The sequence below is a fragment of the Nicotiana tomentosiformis genome, chromosome 11 (genome assembly GCF_000390325.3).
Source record: "Nicotiana tomentosiformis chromosome 11, ASM39032v3, whole genome shotgun sequence".
NCBI lineage: Eukaryota > Viridiplantae > Streptophyta > Magnoliopsida > Solanales > Solanaceae > Nicotiana > Nicotiana tomentosiformis.
Genome location: NC_090822.1, coordinates 57093025 through 57114994, shown reverse-complemented (window position 1 = coordinate 57114994; position 21970 = coordinate 57093025). Strand labels below are relative to the sequence as shown.

At 35.8% G+C, this 21970-nt stretch overlaps 1 long non-coding RNA gene across 1 annotated transcript; it reads right to left on the bottom strand.

Moving 5' to 3' along the window:
* Window positions 1–31: 31 nt before the first annotated feature.
* Window positions 32–1469, bottom strand: LOC108945990 (uncharacterized). Its single transcript, XR_001970213.2, has 3 exons — window positions 628–1469; window positions 243–309; window positions 32–152 (listed from the first exon to the last, which is right to left on the bottom strand). It is a non-coding gene; the product is annotated as an uncharacterized lncRNA (long non-coding RNA).
* Between the last annotated feature and the right edge of the window lie 20501 nt (window positions 1470–21970).

Sequence of the window (21970 nt, the reverse complement as noted above, 5' to 3'; positions counted from 1 at the left end):
GAAGATCTAAGTCATGGACGACCGTAGAACAACAAAACCGCCTGTATTTCATCAGAAAAAGCACCTCCACTACGGGCACAGAGTTCTGCCTGCAAATACTCTAGTTGTTGGCGCATCTTCAGCATCTCATTCGACATTGGATCTCTATTAATCTACAAAATGTTCAAAGAGAGGTACTTAAGATTTCTTTTTCCCAGAATGATGGAAAGACATTGTAAGAAAAGTTTGGTTGCAAAACTTACTACTGGCTTGCATATTTAAGAGTGTTCAGAGTTTCTTCAGCATTTATATCAGCAGGACTAATGCATGCTGCAAAAATGTAAATTAAAGATAAGAAAAAGTAGGTGAAGTGTCCGCTTGTAGGTACAGCAGGACATGCAAGCATCTCAAAGACATTTTTTTTTTTTGATAAGCAAGCATCTCAAAGACAGAGAAATAAGAACCACAACTTTGATTAATCCAAGACGAATATACATAACACTGTCATAGATTTCTTCAGCATCCTACTTAAACAATGTTCTTTTCTTGGTCTCTTTTTTAAATGGTAGAAAAAAGACATGTTCACTGGAGATCGAAACAATAAGAGGAAGCAGGTAATTGATACTGAGTGATGCCAGATAAATATACCTACTGAGGACTCCCAAACAACAGGTCTCAACTTCCTCAATCGGGGTCCATATAGGAACCTACCTAGCCTCCGGCCAAGGAGAAAGGAAAGGGAGCAAAAGTTAGCTAATTCCACCAATTTGCTTCGATAATGCAAAGTGCCACTGGCTTATCTCTCAAGTGAATCAAATTTGTTAACAGTGTGCCCCATCAGCCCATACTAACGATTCAAAATATTCACACCACCATGATTTAGCTTAGAAGTTAAATTGAGCTCAAAGATTGTGCTCAATGTTAGGGCTAACAATCATTCAATCAATCAACTATGCCTCAATCCAAAATTTTCCTAAATCGCAAATTTTTTGAGGTTGAATGTATAAGTTCTCTATCTCCATTCTGCTCTCTTCAGGTTTATTTCATTCTGATGCTAAATAATATGTCTTCTAACACAAATATGAGTTCTCAAAATCGTACAATTATTCCTACTTGGAAGTACCAGTTTCCAAACAGAAAAAAGGACTGCTAACAAACACGAGACCTAGTGTTAGTGTAACGACTAACTTTTAATTATAAATCATTAAAGGAACAAAAGCAAACAAAAAGCATGCTGAAGATTACAATTATGAAGAGAGAAGATCCATACTTGCTATTTTTAACGAGCAAGATATTGTTCACAGCACATAAGCATAACCCAGTATCAAACTTTGCTAGCCAACTCAATAGGGAAAATCAAATTCTTGACTGTCAAGAGCAGCAACAATAGTGAGCAGTGTTAGATAGTTATGTAAATAACCCTAGTCCTTCATGAATAGGAGTAGAATATGTATTGTGTATAGTTATAAATAGGTCTATTATAAAAGACTTGATAGAATATCAATAATATATTTTTCTCCCGTGCATTCTCACATGGTATCAGAACAACCGTGAGAAATTTATCGCTGTGCATAAATTCCAGCGATTTCGGGAAGAGAAATCAGTCAACTGGAAGCCCCTTTTCCTGGAAAAACAAGTCTGTCCGCAAGAACAATAGTATCTGTCAGTGTTGTGCAAAAACCAACACTACCAGGAAGTAGATCAGAGTTAGGCGACCAACCCTTAAAAAATAAATTCGGCAGAAAAGGACTCACGCTCCCTCACGCGCCGTCGGAAGAATTTCTCCGGCTAAGTTCCGATGTCAACGCGCCAGCGCGTGAGGCTGTTTCCGGCCAGATTTTGGCAAAACTTCATCAGGTCAATTTGTTCTCCTCGCAATTCCTTACCTTTAGATTCAGTTCTTTATGTTCATGATAGTCCTTTAATCTCATAGTCGTTAGTCGCTTAGCCAAATCACTTAAATGCTCTGTTTTATTCTTAATGACTTTCTTTTTATACAGGAACGTAGTACGGGGCGGATTATTGGTACCGGACGTGAACCAAATGGACTTTATTACTTATCCTTGCAGAATCATATGGACTCACATCTTATCTTCCTTTAACAACTCGTCTTGTTACTGATTCACCAGATTTATTACATAAACGGTTGGGACATCCCAGTTTGTCAAAACTTTCAGAAAATGGTACCTGGTTTATCTCACTTGTCCACTCTAGAGTGTGAGTCATGTCACCTTGGTAAGCATACTTGCTCCCATTTTCCTCGACGTCCTGATAATCGAGCAGAGTCACCTTTCACTTTAGTCCATTCAGATGTTTGGGGTCCTAGTCGGGTCAGTTCTACCTTGGGATTCTACTCCTTTGTAAGTTTCATTGATGATTATTCGAGGTCCACTTGGATATTTTTGATGAAAAATCGATTTGAGTTATTTTCTATTTTTCAGACCTTCCACGCTGAAATTCAAAAATAATTTGGTGGTTTTATTCGCACATTTCGTAGTGATAATGCCCTAGAGTATTTGTCTTCCCAATTTCAGCAGTTTATGAACTCTCATGGGATTATTCATCAAACATCTTGTCCATGCACATCTCAATAAAATGGGGTAGCTAAAAGGAAGAATAGACATCTTATTGAAATTGCTCGTACCTTACACATACAATCTCATGTTCTGTTGCGTTTTGGGGGGATGCAGTTCTTACATCTTGTTATCTTATTAATCATATGCCATCCTCAATTATCTAGAATCAAGTTCCACTCTGTCTTATTTCCCACTCATCTTTGTTCTCTCTTCCACCCCGTGTCTCTAAGAGCACGTGTTTTGTTCCTTACTCCAGAAAAAAATAAGTTAGCTCCCCATGCTCTGAAGTGCGTATTTTTAGGTTACTCGAGAACGCAAAAGGAATATCGATGTTATTCACCTGATCTCTAGTGGTACCTTATGTCTGCTGATGTTACATTCTTTGAAACCCAATCATACTTCACAGGTCCAGGTAATCACTTAGATATTTCTGAAGTGCTACCAGTTCCATCTTTTGGAGATTCAGTCACTATCTCCCATTCATCTTACTCTATAGCTCCAGCCCCACCACCTACATCTTCAGTTCTAACTCCACCACCTATAGCTCCAGTTCCATCACCGAGTCCATTCAACCTTCTACAGCTCCACCACTCCTGACTTCATCGTCGTTCGCGCCTAGCATCAGTCCCAGCTGATTCACATTCTGCACCTGACCCTGCTCCTACTGCGAACTTATCTCCTTCTAGTCAACCGATTGCACTTCGGAAAGGTATACGGTCCACACTTAATCCTAATCCCCATTATGTCGGTTTAAGTTACCATCATGTGTCATCACCCCATTATGCGTTTGTATCATCTTTGTTCTCTGTCTCCGTCCCTAAGTCTACAGGTGAAACATTGTCTTATCCAGGATGGCGACATGCTATGATTGACGAGATGTCTGCTTTACATATGAGTGGTACTTGGGAGCTTGCTCCTCTTTCTTCGGGTAAATTTATTGTTGGTTGTCGTTGGGTGTATGCAGTCAAAGTTGGTCCATATGGTAAGGTTGATCGACTTAAGGCTCGTCTTATTGCTAAAGGGTATACTTAGATATTTGGGCTCGATTATAGTGATACTTTCTCTCCCGTAGCTAAAATAGTATTAGTCCCCCTTTTCTATCCATGGTTGTTGTTCGTCATTGGCCCCTCTATCAGTTGGATATTAAGAATGCTTTTCTTTACAGTGATCTTGAGGATGAGGTTTAAATGGAGCAACCACCTAGTTTTGTTGCTCGGGGAAATCTATTGGCCCTGTATGTCGGTTGCGTCGGTCCCTATATGGTCTAAAGCAGTCTCCTCGAGCCTGGTTTGGTAAGTTCAGCATAGTTATTCAGGAGTTTGGCATGACTCGAAGTGAAACTGATCACTCTGTGTTCTATCGGCATTCTGTTTCAAATCTTTGTATTTATCTAGTGGTTTATGTTGATGATATTGTTATTACCGGCAATGATTAGGATGGTATTACTAAGTTGACGCAACATCTCTTTCAGTACTTTCAGACAAAGGATCTGGGTAGATTAAAGTATTTTTTGGGTATTGAGGTCTCACAGTCTAGCTCAGGTATTGTAATCTCGCAACGAAAGTATGCCTTAGACATTCTGGAGGAGACAGGAATGACACATGGGGAGGCTCTTAGCGATCCTCCAAGATATAGGCAGCTGGTTGGTAAATTAAATTACCTCACAGTGACTAGACCTAATATTTTCTTTCCTGTGAGTGGTGAATCAGTTTATAAATTCTCCCTGTAATAGTCATTGGGATGCATATGTCTGCATTCTTCGTGGGTCCAGAGTAAGTAATAAATCTCAGTCATATTATCACTGATAGGTCATTGCAACTATATTTGCTTTCGCTAGAACAAAATTTAGAAAATTCACTATAGTTAGATATATCATTGTTCATCAGCATGCTATTGGTGTCATTCTAATGCAAAAAGGGTGGATAAACAGGAATTACCAACTATCATGAAAGTACGACTGTTACCGCCAAGTGAATCCTGTCATTTGCCAAAAACTCGTAGTGGATGAAGTGTGCAAATAACTTCAATAGACACAGTGGAAATGACTCAACAAGGAAAAAAACAGAATCTAAGTGTTTTTTAAAAGATGAAGACTAAACAAATCCTCAAATAATTAAGCTATGTTGACCATGTAATAATGCCAAAGTCTGTTCACAACTTTCTGCTGATAATTCAATTAAGTGTGGCAGTGTTGGTTTTCTGATCTTTCCTTTTTACTGAGAAGACTCTTTTTTATTGGCAAATGTAATTCATTGCAGAAACAAATAAGTGCTTTAAATTACTTAAAGATAGTTACATTACAGATTATGTGATGAACACAGAAAACCAACCATGGCCTCAATGACACTCTTTACTGAGTAGACTCGTAACAGAATTTTGTCATTTTATTTATCACTTCTTCCGTCCCAGAAAGAATGGTGGGGTTTGCCAAACAAGGGTCAACCATCTAATTTCGGTGTGAATTTGGACATCAATTTCTACCTACAATTTTTTTGTAAAACTTCAACTTTCAGTTTAATTTTCAACTTCACTTCAAATGTCTTGCATAACTTTTTGAAATAATTCTTGCGAGAAAGCACGAGAGAAAATATATTATTAATACTGGGTACTCAATATAATACAAGAGGTCCTATTTATAGCTATAGTCTACAAAGTACATATTACTCTCATTCCAATGTGGGACTACACATAACTAACACTCCCCCTCAAGCCGGTGCATACATATCATATGTACCGAGCTTGTTACACATGTAACTAATACGATAACCAGTAAGAGACTTAATGAAAATATCTGCTAGTTAATCATTCGATTTTACAAACTTTGTAACAATATCTCCTGAAAGTATTTTTTCTCTGACAAAGTGACAGTCGATCTCAATGTGTTTAGTCCTCTCATGGAACACCGGATTTGACGCAATATGAAGAGCAGCTTGGTTATCACACACCAGTTCCATCTTGCTGATTTCTCCGAACTTTAACTCCTTGAGCAACTGCTTGACCCAAACTAACTCACACATTGCCATAGCCATGGTCCGATATTCGGTTTCGGCGCTAGATCGAGCAACTACATTCTGTTTCTTGCTCTTCCACGAGACCAAATTACCTCCTACTAGAATACAATATCCAGAAGTAGAACGTCTATCAGAAGATGATCCTGCCCAATCAGCATCTGTGTACCTAACAATCTGCTCGTGGCCTCGATCCTCGAATAGTAATCCTTTGCATGGAGCTGACTTTATATACCGAAGAATGCGAACAACTGCATCCCAGTGACTATCACAGGGAGAATCCATAAACTGACTTATAACACTCACCGGAAAAGAAATGCCAGGTCTAGTCACTGTGAGGTAATTCAATTTGCCAACCAACCTCCTATATCTCGTAGAGTCTCTAAGAGGCTCCCCTGTCCAGGCAGAAGCTTAGCATTCGGATCCATAGGAGAGTCAATAGGTCTGCAACCCATCATTCCAGTCTCCTCAAGAATGTCTAAGGCATACTTCCGCTGTGAAATAACAATACCTGGGCTAGACTAAGCGACCTCAATACCTAGAAAATACTTCAATTTGCACAGATCCTTAGTCTGGAAGTGCTGAAAGAGATGCTGCTTCAGATTAGTAATACCATCCTGATCATTACCAGTAATAATAATATCATCAACATAAACCACCAGATAAATACACAGATTAAGAGTAGAATGCTGATAAAATACAGAGTGATCAGTCTCACTACGAGTCATGCCGAACTCCTGAATAATTGTGCTGAACTTACCTAACCAAGCTCGAGGGGACTGTTTCAAACCATATAGTGACCTTCGCAATTTGCATACACAACCACTAAACTCCCAGTGAGCAACAAAATCAGGTAGTTGTTCCATATAAACTTCCTCCTCAAGATCACCGTGGAGAAAATCATTCTTAATGTCTAACTGATAAAGAAGAGGCCAATGACGTACAACAGTCATGGACAAAAAGAGACGAACATATGCTACTTTAGTCACGAGAGAGAAAGTATCACTATAATCAAACCCAAAAATCTGAGTATATCCTTTTGTAACAAGACGAGCCTTATGCCGATCAACCTTGTCACGCCCCAAAACCGAGGAGCGCGACCGACGCTCAACCGAGTGAACCCGGCCGAGCAAGCCTGTTAGATTCCTTCTTCCCAAATTCTTTCGTGAAAAAAGAGGAGATGTACTCCGTTAATCAAATACTGAAGAGATTTTATTAACCGCTTCCATTTCATTCCCATTAACAGCATCATTCAATATTTCTAAAATAGTACGAGTTTATAGATTTAATGAAAAATATGTTACCAAATACCAACAGTTCTAATCCAATTCCCAACATTAAATACCACCCACAATCTGTATACGGAGCCTCTAAGTACAACTGAAGAGTAATATGAAAATGCCGGCAACAAGATCCCGGCTATACCTTAACCATAAAGTACATGAGAAACAAAAGATACATGACCCCGAAATGAAGTGGGGCTCACCAAATCGGCTGAAAGGAGTGTACTGCTATCACTGATCAATGACACCTGCTGTAGAATCACCTGCATCGATTAAAGATGCAGCGCCCCCGGCAAAAGAGACGTTGGTACTGTCGAATAGCACTAGTTGTCTACTTGATTGGTCCTGTTGTTGGCCTTAATCTTCACTAGATGAATTGTACTCGAGTTGCCGTGTAATAGAAAATTACAAACCAAGAAAGAAAGAATTTAAATGAAGCTGGATATTTCAAGGAAGCAAACTAAGTTCAGAACATGTGTTAAACCCCATCAGAGTCGCACTCGGACCAATCAATCAGTCAATTGAAGAAATCATTGTTGTGCAAGAAATTGGATTAGTAATCTGCAATTAAGCAGAAGCGTACATTGAATATTCCCTATTATAGAAGCTAACTATAGTAGTAGTAGTACTAGGCTATTAATAAAATCAGAGTAAAACTCGGATCACATCACCATAATTGCTTGAAGTGGGACATGAAGATTCCAGAAAACATGGTCTTTGAAAGCTTTAAAATCATAATGTGATCCATAATTTTCTTGATAAAGGCATAATATCATCATCAATTTGAAAATAAAAGGCAAAAAGTAAGCTTGCCCAATAACATCACAGCAGGAGCATATGTTAAATTCTCCAGCCATAAGAGTCCACAATGCTAAGCCAATAATCACATTATGGGTTAAAAAAAAAAAAAAAAAACGGTAACTGAGGTTTTCCAGGGACTAGAAAGACACAATCTTTGCAACCATGAAGCTTCTTATCTCCAATAAGTGGCCTAACATGAACTGCCACTTTGACACAACAATCCTCTACACAAGCAGCTTCCATTGAAAATCTTTAACAATAGAAGAAGAAAACAGAGTCAAAGGGAAAGAAAATGTGTTCTTGGCTAGTGAGTTGGAAAACAGTTAGCTGAAATCTTCACACAAGTGGGGAGGAAGTTTAAGGCAAAGCCAAGAAGACAGAATGAAAGGTAGTTAATAGTTATTCCCAAATATATATATATATATATATATATATATATATATATATATATATATATATATATATATATATATACTAGTAAGGATAACCCATGCTATGCAGGGGCCCAATAACACTATTACCTAAATATTAAAGTAAAAAAGATGTGTATGCTAGAGTTAGACATAGTTCATCTTCAAATGATACTAAAGTTATTCTTAAATCACCTAAAGTCATTAAAATCACAATTTTATTGGTCTCAACTGTTACTTAAAATTAAAATTTAAGGAGCTTGATTTCATGATCATATTGTTCGAATTAGCAGGAGTTATAAAATTTATGTTTAAGTTATAAACATTGACAATCTTCTTTTATTGCAATGTCAAGTTATGTAACGCAACTATAATTAGATTCACATTTAATATTATTTTATGTCTAAAATAAATATCGTTTAAATTTTTTATATGCTCACTAAAAATATCATATAAAACAAAAAATATAAGATTTATTTGATTTAAATTATGCTTTATATCATAGTCAACTCACTCATTATACTATGTGGGTAATTATTAGATGGAAAATAGATTTAGAAAATATAACTAATGTCGTTTTAATTTTCCAAAGCAACATTTATTTTGGCCAAATATATTTAGCTAAATAAATTGACATTTATTTTTTAGGGGAGGGAATATAACCTAATTTAAACTATTTACATGTGAAATAAGTAGAAGAAAGGGACTCTTGTTTTTCAATTTTACGTCAAATTAGACTCTATTTTACTTAGAAAAATTGTTTACTCAAAGAAATATTTTAATGTTATTTTTATAAGATTATAGAGATGCATATAATAAAGTTAGATGATTTTAGCTTCAATTATTGATTATGAAAATTTATACTACTATTACTTTATAGGAAACAAAAACTCTTAAAATTTGAATGATGGGAAGAAATTTACGTTTAAAAAAAGAACTTTTGAGAGAACATATGTCCAACTAATTATTTATACAAATGTTAACTATATAATTTAAGTTAATACGGATCAAATTAAGAGAGAAAAATATAATTGTACAAGATATTTAAAAAAAAAAAAGCATAACCCTAGCATCAATTATCAATTAACAAAACATGGTAGCAAATATTTTATATTCCATAATAAAATCCCAATTGATCCCAATCACATTGCAACCGAAACTCCCTTTTTCCATACAACACTCCATTAATTATATCAATCTCTAGATTTTCTATTATCATAAATATATCATTCTATATAATTCTGGTCTGAAATAATTCTAGTATATTACAAAATTTAACTAAATTATTTAATTATACAAATAGAATAATAATACAATGTATATGTGTATATATTTATTTATGCATTTTATTTTATAAAATATTCCTAGTATATTCACAGAATAAGTAAAACATACATAAGATATAAATCAATATACATGTAATATTTATGAAATAATTTTAGTATATTTCAAATTTAATTAGAAAATTTTAATTATACAAAAAAAGTATAATAATTGTACAATGCATTTGCCTTATTCAAAGGTCACGGGCAATAAGCTACAAAACTTGACCTTTATGTAGAATTAGGATTGCTCATTTATTATTTAATTATTCAAAATTAATTTTATGAAAGAGAAAGAAAATAAGAAGAGAAGAAAAAGGATTGTTTTACAATGTTATCTCTAATTAAATGACATTGAAACAACAGAAGAGGGCCCCACTTAATCTGTAAGTGGCGGTCTTAAAGTGCTGCAGTGCCACGTGGCATGGAAAGTTTAGGTGGACCCCATAATTCCAGAAAACTTATCAATGTGTACAAACAATAAAGCTGAGAAATACAATATTTTGAAAGCATGTAAACTATGAAATTCCAGAAATATCCTTATGCCAGGCAGACATGTTGACCATGAACTGCTGAGGGAGAGAGAATGTAGAATGGGTAGTTGAGGAACAGAAAAGAAAAGCTTAAGTGTATATAAGAAGATGGGACCGTACATATAGTATGTGTTTGTGTAACTGCAATGGCGTATCTATGTCAAAGGAGTATGATTCTTGGACCACGTATAACAATGTAATATTTCTTTAAAATTATTTAAATATATGTGTGTGCACTCATACTCATAGACTCCTATGATACAATTATTATTGGGTGCAACTCTACAAGTAATATTGACAGTTCAAATTCCACTCCAAACGATTTTATTTTCGGTACGGATTATAGATATATATGTAAAACTTATTAAAATTTTAAAAAGAATATAATTTTGAATCCGTAATTTTAAAAGTATAGTAAATTTATAATAAAATACTAAAGTTAAACCCGTCAAGTATAAATTTTAAATCCATTTCTTCGTCCTCTTAAATAATGGATCCCCCTCTGAGCAATGCCAACAACCGCTAAGATGTTCTTTCTTTTCTTTTACTTTTGTGGGGTTTGCTTTTTTCTTGGACTTCCCCACTATGTAATAGTAGTACGGCACAACAGCCCAGGCGGTGGGTCAGAGAGCAAAGCTCGAGCATTAATGGATGTAACAAGATTTAAGGTATATACTGACAGCATTATGGTGCAGTTTAACTCCATATAGCAAATGAATTCCTAAGGTTATCACGTATAACTTTCAAGAAAGATCTTTTATCATAGTTTGATTTCCCGTAAAAAACAGTTGTCTATCACGCTTTCGGTTGTTATTATATTTACGCTTTTGCTCAATTGTGGGTTGCTCTAGTGGTAAACACCCCACATCCAACCAAGAGTTGGTGAGTTCGAGTCACCCCGAAAGTAAGGTGGAGAGTTCTTGGAGGGAAGAAGCCGAGGGTCTATCGTAAACAACCTCTCTACCCCAGGGTAGGGGTAAGGTCTACGTACACACTACCCTCTCCAGACCCCACTAATGAAATTATAATTGGTGTTTGTTGTTGTTTGCTTTTGCCCACTTTCTGTTTTCCTCTTTTTTCTTCCTTTGCTATTACTTTATTTATTATTTATTTAATAGTTCTTTTATGGCATGTGTTACAAGTATGTATCACGTCTTAAAGTGCAGTAAATAGTATCTTAGAAATTCCATAGAAAATGATCGAAAAGAAAGGTGTAGCACAGCGCAAACCATGTGATTTGGAATCCCACAGGCCATTACGCGGAGGAATTGTTTTCATTTTGGAACAAGCCACAAGGAGGCTAAGTTGGGGCATGTTTAAATATGAGCGTAAGGGTGGCATGTGGGCCGGTTAGGATCGGGACCGGCTGAGGACCGCAAATCCAAATGGGCGGTGGGCCTAAACGGTCCTAACCGGATAAGACCGGGACCGTGGGGAGGTGGGCTGGGTAGTGGGCCGGTTCTATAGGCGAGGCCCGCGAGACCGGGACCGTTTGGGACCAGGACCGACTGAGAAGTAGGCCGGTTCAAGCGGTCCTAAACGGGCCTATCCGGGCCCAACGGATAATTTTAAATTTTTTTGACCGTTTGGCCATTTAAAAACTAGCCGTTTGATCTGCCAAAATAGTCGTTGGCTATTTGCAAAATAGCCATTTAACCCCCCAAACTTTGTTTTAACCTCAAACTTTTTATAATTACACTTTTTCCCTATTTTCAACTATAAATACCCCCTCATTCTTTCATTTTTCTCACAAAATCATCAATCTCTCTCTAATATTCTTCTATAATTGCTTACTTAATTGTTACATTTTGTGCAAAATTGTGAAGTTGATGAATTGAAGTATTCAAATCTTCAACGATAATTAATTTTCAACAAGTTGTTCGTCAATTCGTTAAACTCGTTCCAACTCTTAAGTTTTAATATTATAGTTTTGTTTGTTTTATTTACTTTGCTTGATTAATTAAGATGGCTTATTCATTAAAAAAATATTTAGTAAAAATAAGAAAAAATCTAATAGTGGTGAATCTAGTGGCCAATCTATTCCTCCTCCACTTCCCCCGGCTCCCCGACCCAAACCTGTTACTCGTCCTACACCTCCTATTCTTGATAGCGATAATAGTTTATTATAATTTATCGAGAGTCAATTTTACCATAATATTGCATCCGGTGAATAATTAAACCATGAATATATGAATGCTCTTTATGGTAATCCAACTATTGATGAAAATGATGATGAAGAAATAGATTTTGATGAAACGCAACCATATGACGATTCCTGAAGTTAACCCAACTAATAATAATCTAAATGATGCCTCGTCTGACCCTCCTGTTACTGCCCCTACTTTTTCTAGACAACCTTCTAAACGAGTAGAAACATCTCTTGTTTGGCCATTTTTTACTCAACTAAGAGAAAAAAATAGGGCTAAGTGTAAAATTTATGGAAAAGAGTTAGTTTTTAAATATGTTGAAAGTCGGGGAGGACGGGAAGTTTGACTAAACACATATTGCTACACCCTCAAGATAAAGCTAGATATTTTCGTATGAAAGCTTTGGCCGAGGGGACAAGTGCACCTAGTCAGGCTGACCTTAGTACCGGGTCAAATCAATTTCAACCGGGAATTAATATTGTTACCGGTGGTATTTTATATTATGATCCAAAAAACGATCGGGAAGAATTGGCAAAAATGGTTACTGTTATGTGCTTACCCTATAGTTTTCCTTCTAACCCTCACTTTGTGCATTATATTAGAAAAGTTTATAATCCTACTTATAAAGATTTTCCTCGCACAACCATAAAGAGCGATATTTATAAATATAAACATGAATATGAACAATATTTGCGCTATTTATTTACTCATATAAATTATCGTGTTGCTATTACAACTGATATTGGTAGAGGTGGTAATGACTGTGATTACCTTACTGTTACCAGTCATTGGATTGATGAGGATTGGATAATGCAAAAGCGCATTATTGCTTATAGAATAATTAATTCACGTCACACAGGGCAGTTTATTTCTAGCACGATTACAGATATTTGTAGATATATTTGCATTAATGATAAAATAATATCAGTTTCAATGGATAATGCTACTAGTAACACAAATGTTGTAGCCTTGCTTACCACTACACTAAGTCCTGCATTTAGTGACATTTTTCATGTTAGATGTATTTGTCATATTTACCATTTAATTGTGGGCGATGGTATGTGAATTTTAAATGTTGAAATTGAAAAGGTTAAAATGGCTCTTAATTGGCTTTTTTATTCAAACCGTAGAAGTAGATTTAGAGAATATTTTAAAAGATGCAATGAATTTGGCCTAAGAGAAAGAAAGGTTCCTAAACCTTGTCCGACTAGATGGAATTACATGTATAAAAATTTAGTTATTGCATATGAATATAGAAACCTCATAAACTCAACGTTTAATGCTCATGTAAGTGATGATGATGGGCACCTTACAAATGCGGATTGGGCTAATGTTAAAATGCTTGTAGATTTTTTAGAAAAATTTTATATTGCTACAAATAAATTTTGTGGGCAATATTATCCTACTATTTCTAACTGTTTAGTTTATATTGAAGAACTTGCAAATTTATTTGATCATTTTTCAGAGGGTGGGGAAATTTATCAACTTGCTATTGATTCTATGAAAAAAAAGTTAAACAATATTTTTTCCCTATTCCCCCTATTTACGGTGTTGCTGCATTGTTAAATCCTACTATGAAATTAGGAGGTCCTCAATTTTGGTATGAAACTGTTTATAATGGTTTAGCACTTGAAAATGAGGAGTTGTCTACTTCCGGACGCAATAGCCTCAAATAAAATAAATGTTCAAACAATTTATAATGCTTATCAAGTCGCATTAGATCATGCTAGACCAAATGTTCCAACTCCTTCTTCTAGTTCTCAATCATCTAAAAGAATTACGGAAGTAAGAGCACTTAGTGCTTGGGCAGGGTTCAGGGGTTCTCAAGGTTCTAGTACTAGTGATTTTTAACAACTAAATGAGCTTGAAGTTTATTTGTCACATGGAATTGAGGAAGTGAATCCCAACGGCTCCTTTAATATTTTGGAATGGTGGAAGGACAAAGAAAAATACTTTCCGATTCTTTCAATGATGGCCCGAGACATTTTAACTATTCAAGCTTCAACAGTGGCATCAAAGAGCGCTTTCAGTCAAGCAAGACTTCAACTCGGTGATTATAGAGCGACTATGAGGGAGAGCTTAGAAAAATCAGTACTTTTCAGAGATTGGATCCGTTCGGAAAGAAGAAATTTTGGATTTGCTGAATCACAACTAGAGGTAGACGAAGCTTACGAAGAAATACTAGCTGAACTTGCGGAGGATGATGCTTCGCCTGGAAGTGGTGATGACCAAGTTTCTTTTCCGCCACCACCAACGAAAATTCCTCCGGACCTTGAAGGATTTATGAAATTTGTAAGAGATACCATGTAAATTAATATGCAACTTATATTTTGGCACATCTTGATTAGTTTCTTTTTCTTCTTAATGGTGGTATTAGCACCTTGTTGTGCTCATTCCATAGGGGGGAGGAAGACTAAGAAAGATATTGCCATAATGTTTTAATGCTATAATAAAATTATAACGCATTGCTTTGAATATCTCTTTAAAATATTTTTGTCTTTTTATATATCTTAAGCTCTATATATAGTATAATATATTATATACTATACTATACTCTATATATATATATATATATAAATCGAATATAGCTTATATATATTAAGATGTATATATAGTAAATCGAATATATATATATATATATAATAACGCATTGCTTTGAATATCTCTTTACAATATTTTTATCTTTAAATTTAAATTAAAAAATTTAAGTGACAATTCTATAATATAATTTACAAGGAATTGCCTTAGATATTTTTATTACTATTTTTTTCTCTAACTTGTATAAAAAAAATTTAAAAAATAAAAAGTATCAGTTGGGCCCGGGACCGGCCCACTTAACCTGGGACCGTTAGTTCGTGGTCCCGGTCCCGGGCCGGTTCCAACAAGAAGCCCGCGAAGCCCGGGACCGTTTAGGACTGACTCTGGGCGCTGCAGAACAGGCATAGAGAGCAGCTCACCACTAAGTCTCCGAGTAGCGAGGGTACGCGCCTGTATGGTCGCCAGATGCACCTGCCCCAGATCCTGCACGATTAGTGCAGAAGTGTAGCGTGAGTACATAAACAACATGTACCCAGTAAGTATCTAGTCTAACCTCAAAGAAGTAGTGACGAGGGGTCGACATCGACACTTACTAAGGGTCAATAAATAAAGTGTAAAAATTATAAATAGGCATGGAATACATCGGTAATAACGAAATAATGAAATATAAGTAAGTGGATCTTTAACTAAATATCAATTAAAAAATCTCCAACTATCACATACTAATTTCAACAAATAAGAGCTATCAAGTAATTATAAATTCTCAAGTCATGGAAGAAATATCAAGTATAATCGGACTCCGAGCAATATCACGTACGATTTATGTTGAGGTCATACGGCCCGATCCAGAATAGTGTGTACATTGTCGAGAGTCGACCGGCGCGAACCATATATGCATCTATTATACTGCCGAACCATATATGCATCTATTATACTGCCGAGGCATTCGGCCCGATCCATAGGAAGAGAGAATACTCTACGAACTCTGATTAACGGCAACTACAGAAGAATAACACTCAAGGAAGGTATAATTTTCACCAACAGTCATGTAACCCGCCAAAACTCAAGTAGTGAAGCTCAGTCTTTGCAAATCCTTTATCCTATTTCAAATATAATTTAAGTAATTAAACTAACAAGTTGGATATAAATAAAATAAGTAATACATGGTAGAGTCCTAAAACTACCCAGACATAAGCAAGATTTTTAGCTACATGCGGACTCTCGTCACATCGTGCGTATGTAGCACCCACAATTATTAGTAAACAATCATTTATAGCACCTACGGGAAAAGTTCTCTCTTACAAGGTTAGGCAAGAGACTTATCTCGTTTCCAAGTCCTCTTCCCGGTCCACAATTCACACTAAAGCCTCAAATCGATGCCACACAATACGAAACTAGCCAAATATTATATAAAATAATCAATATATGCTCAAAAGTTTATAATTTAACTATTAGAGTAATTTTCCAGCCCAAATTGGAAGATTTCTAAAATTTACCCTTGGGCCCACGTGCCTGGATTCCGCAAAATTTGTAAATAAAAGTTACCCATAACCTCACGAACACAAATATATAATTTTTACTCAATTCCATAATTATTTTCGTGGTTTAATCCCATTTTTATCAAAACCTAGGTTTTTCAACTAAATCCAATAATTTTCACAATTTATATGTTAAAATCTACCCACAATTCGTGTATTAAACTCACATTAAGTAGTAATTACTTACCTTACAACTATAGATGAAACATTCCCTCTCCAAGAGCTCCAAAATCGGCTATCCCAAAGTGAAATGAGAGAAAATGAACCCAATCCTCGATTTAAAACAAGTCGCTACCCAGCTAAACCTATTTCGCGATCGCGGAAGAAGCCTCGCGATCGCGAAGGAAAACATGGCCCAGGCCCTGAGATCTTTCATCGCGAACGCGAGGTCTCTCTCGTGGTCACGAAGGCTTTACTCACCTGAGCTTCGCGAAGCGGTGGTCCCTTCGCGAACGCGAAGAGTTATAAAGCTGACCCCTCCCATGCCCCTTTCCCCTACGCGAACGCGGGCCCTTTCACGCGAACACGAAGGCCATAGGTCCTAGACCTTCACAAACGTGGACTGGGGATCGCGAACGTGAAGAAAAAATACCCAGTCCCCCAATTCCTTCTCCGCGAAAGTGACACAACCTTCACGATCGCGAAGAAGGAAACCAGAACCAGCAATAACAGATTTTTATATTTAGCTCCGGGTAGTCCGAAACTCACCTGAGCCACTCACAACCCCATCCAATTACACAAATAAGTCCATAAACATAATAGGGACTTGCTTAAATCCTCGGAACACGTAAAACAACATTGACACTAAGAATCGCACCCAAAAACTAAATTGAATCAACTTATGAACTTCAAGCTTTTCAACTTACTCCGAACGCGCTGAATCATACTTAGACTACTCGAAATGACACCAAATTTTGCCTACAAGTCATAAATCACCATAAGGAACTATTCCTAGGCTCGAAATCCCAAATGGACCTCGATAACACCAAAGTCTATTCCAAACCAAATTTAAAGAACTTGAAAACCTTCAATGCGCCAATTTTAAACATTAAGCGCCGAAACGTTTCCGGATCATCCGAAACCCGATCCGAACACACGCTCTAGTCCAAAATCATCATATGAACCTATTGGAACCATGAAATCCCGATTCCGATGTCGTTTACTAAAATATTTGACTTAAGTCAAACTTGGAAATCTTAGGCCTCTATTAAGGAACCAAGTGTTTCGATTTCAACCCGAACCCTTCTAAACCCAAGTCAACCATACCCGCAAGTCATAAAATAGTAAAGGCACATACGAAAAGTCTTAATTAGGGGAATGAGAATCTAATAGGCAAAATGACCGGTCAGGTCGTTACAGTCAAGTAGATCAACTAATAAAGAAGTCTTGTCAGCTAGCTATGCTTTGGAAACTTTAATACCAAGTCGAAAGTAATAACTAAGTAATGGGCCATCTCCCATTCATAGAGATCTTAGCTGGTTTGTAAGGATACTTGCTTATTGTTCATGCTTGAAAAGAAATTATAGATAAAGATTCAAAGTTTTTAGAAAGAACATATTAGTATTTGAGAAAATTCAAAGAAGAAATTGATTGTTAGTTCAAGATAGTGTTACTACCTTACATGCATCAGTATAAAGTTTGATTCCACCATCTATTCGTTTCCCCTTAATCTGGATAGTAGTGTAATATTATGCTAGATTTACATATAATCTGATACGTTTTGCTCCTACTTTAATGTATTTTTACGTGATTTAAAGGTTGAAATATGACAAATTGAGCTTAATGGTTGAAGTTTGTTATGTAGGAAGCCAAGAGAGAAAAATAAAGATGATTTGAGCAATAATGAAGCTAAAAGGCAATTTTTGAAGAAATAAAAGGAAAATCGTGACCCAGGCAATGAAATGACTGCCCATAGTACTGGAAAGGTACATAAACATTGTGACCCCCAGGTAGTGAAGTAACTTCCCATAGCATAGGAAAAGCACAGAAAAATCTGAAATTTCAACCAGATCCTGTGTGAAGCACAGCTATAGCACCAGTACAAATTCGTCTGCGTTTTATCATGAGGGGCAACTTAGTCATTTGGCTCATGGACGTGATATAAAAGCTTTTGGCTTGATAAGGCAAGGAACACCATTTTTGAAGTAAAATTGAGTCCTGAAGATCCTCAAGTGCATTCCACAAGACGAATTAAAGAGTTTTTCTCTACTTTTCTATCTTTATTTCTATACATATTGGTTTGACAATGGTTTATATGTTTTTAGTATTAGTATGAGTATCTAAACCTTTCTTCTAGGGTTTTGATGGAATTAATTATTAGGTGAATTATTGACAAATTATTTATAATTGAGCCATATTTATAATCTATTTGTTAAACTATATTTTGTTTGTTGTTAATTGAATGACCGTTGATTAATTATTCCTATTTATCATGTGTTTCTTGAAAAAGAATACTTGATTAGGTTGTTGCTGAACAGTGGCACTTCTGAGTAAATTAAGAGATTGATTACTTAGATTTAAAAATGGGATTAGAGATAACGAAACTTTAGCATGATCTTTGTGAGTCGCTTGAATTGCTAACTAGGGTTAGTTCGAGAGAATAATTCTGGAAATTTACTGCTTTTGATCGAGAGATAATTATGGTAACAGGAGAACTTACGATCAATGGAGAATAACTCGGCGCGATTATAGTGAACATGTTAAGCATTCATCCTGATAATTGAGGAAATCATAATTCTAGGATTTTTTTCTCTTCAATTCACATATTTCTCTTTAGTTGATAATCTTATTGCTTTAGTATTTCTTTTAGTTAAGTAGTTTAAAATAAAATTCTTAATCTTCATAACTAGAAAATTGTTTGAACTTGTTTTCTTAGTGATATTAAATAGTTATAGCTAAGCCTTAGTTCTCTGTGAGATTTGACCCGGGCTCTTAGACCAGATATTATATTTGGAGCGACCGCTTATCCTTTTTAGGACTAGAGTTGGGCGTGATCACAGTGTTAGAAAGACAATACTTCACAAAAATAATATATAGGGACTTCTGTGATTGAGCTGTGGAAAAATAAAAATAACGTGAGAAGTGTTTACAAAAGAAAAAAGTGGAAAAAATAAAAGTTAGTAGTGCTTAAAGTGTTTAGGGGAAGATTTAGTCACTATATAACCAAAAGTATCCATACCTTACCCCATGCCAACATTGCAAGCTTTGAAAAGTCCTACTTGACTGTGGATTGAGTTTCCTACATTAGTGGATAGTGACAGAATGAGAAAGCTTATGGTACTGTATGTGCTGCATGTAAAAGTCCTTGATGAGTGTAAGTGTTTTGTTTTGTATGCCCTAGTGTTTGTGATTTGCTACTATAGATGTGTGTTTTGGGAGAATTTCTTTGATTGTGAGGTGCACCAGAATTTGTGAGGAGCAAAGTTTCGAGCTTCAATATATGAATATGAGCAAAGGAAAGGTATTCTTCTATTATGGTTGATGTCTATGAATAATTGCTTGAGAGGGAGTTTGAATGAGCTTGACTGCTTCTTTGTGATTTGTCTGTGATATTTTGTGTTTGCTCGATGACGAGCAAAAGTCTAAGTGTAGGGTGGTGATAATATGCTACATTTACATATAATCTGACATATTTTACCCTTACTTTGGAGAGTTTTTAGGTGATTTGAAGGTTGAAATATGACCAATTGAGCTTGATGCTTTAAGTTTCTTATGTAGGAAGCCAAGAGAGAATAATAGAGATGATTTGAGCAATAATGAAGCTAAAAGGTAATTTCTGAAGAAATAAAAGGAATATCGTGACCCATGCAATGAAGTATCTGCCCATAGCACAGGAAAAGTACATGAAAATCGTGACCCCCAGACAGTGAAGTAACTTTCCATAGCACAGGAAAAGCACAAAACAATCTCGAATTTCAACCAGATCCTGTGCGAAGCATAATTATAGCATCATCGCATGCGTTTTATCTTGAAGGGAAACTTAGTCATTTGGCTCATGGACGTGATATAAAAGCTTCTAACCCTTATTTCAGCCGCATTCTTGGCCTAAGAAGGCAAGGAACACCATTGTTGAAGCAAAATTGAGCCCGGAAGATCCTCATGTCCATTTCACAAGACGAATCGAAGTGTTTTTCTCTGCTTTTCTATCTTTATTTCTATGGATATTGGTTTGACAATGATTTATATGTTTTTTAGTATTAGTATGAGTAGCTAAACCTTTCTTTTAGGGTTTTGATAGAATCAATTAATGGGTGACTTATTGACCATGCTTATTTATAATTGAGCTCTTTTTATAATCTATTTGTTCAACTACGTTTTGTTTGTTGTTAATTGAATGACCATTGATTAACTGTGCCTATTTATCATATGTTGCTTGAAAAAGAATACTTGATTAGGTTGTTGCTGAATAGTGTCACTTCTGAGTAAATTAAGAGATTGATTACTTGGATTTAAAATTGGGATTAGAGATGACGAAACTTTGGTACGATCTTTGCGAGTCGCTTGAATTGCTAACTAGGGTTAGTTCGAGAGAATAATTCTAGAAAATTACTGCTTTTGATCAAGAGATAATTATGGTAACATGAGAACTCACGACCAATAGAGAATAACTCGGCGTGATTATAGTGAATACATTAAGCATTCATCTTGATAATTGAGGAAATCATAATCCTAGGATTTTTTTTCTCTTCAATTCACATATATCTATTTAGTTGATAATCTTATTTCTTTAGCATTTTTTTAGTTAAGTAGTTTAAAACAAAAATCTTAATCTCCATAACTCAAAAATTATTTGAACTTATTTTCTTTGTAATATTAAATAGTTATAGCTAAGCCTTAGTTTTATGTGGGATTCGACCCGAACTCTTAGACCCAATATTATATTTGGAGCGACCACTTATCCTTTTTAGGACTAGAGTTGAGCGTGATAACAGTGTTAGAAAGACAATACCTTTTCATTTGTAGGTGGGCCCGAATGTGACTTCCCCTACACCCGTATTGCTATAAGATGTAGCAAATTGGTCTAATTCCTGTTATACGCAATATGACAAGAAAATCTAATTATTAGTATTTCGTTTCAATTGGAAAATACAGTTAGATGTTTGGCACAATTGTTTACTCGTAAAATGGTACAGTTAAATTTATACGTGTTTTCTAGACAAGTGAATTAATTGGATCCTGAAATAATGAAATAATTGAAGAAATATGTAACACTTAGCCTTGATATTAAGATGAAATAGCAGAAATAATGATTCATGTAGCGAGGCCTCCGGGCGCAACAGTAATAAGAACAAAAAGTAAGAAGATATAATTGTATAGAGCTTTGAATAGATTATAGTATAGGTTTGCCAGAAAATTCATCCCCTTTACAATGATAACAGAACTCGCTATTTATAGCTACGTTTAGGGAACAAGGTCCTAGGATCGTGCCCTTCTTTAATGTCAATTATGAGGGCCATTGATGAAGGTGTAATAGTGAGCATAAATGACAAATTCTTTGTAATGGGCAGTGCACTCAATGTTGTGGAATATTCTTCATTAATGCCACCGGGCGTAAGGTATTTATTGCCTCTTTATGAGTGTCATTCCTTCCGGTACCAAACGGGATAATTGCCTTCGGTTTCACGTGTCATTCTTAAGCGTCCACATGGCATAGCATATTTTACCCTATACAGATAGTCCCTCTGCTTTCCGGTGACATAGTTTTGTGTCACCGGAAAGTTGGTAGAAATATTCTTTTGGCAGGAATTACTATTATTCCTTTTGAAAGGCTTCTGACGGTTGATTAGATGCACGTCTCTCTGCATTTAATGGCCCGAATGCGCGTCATTCCACGAT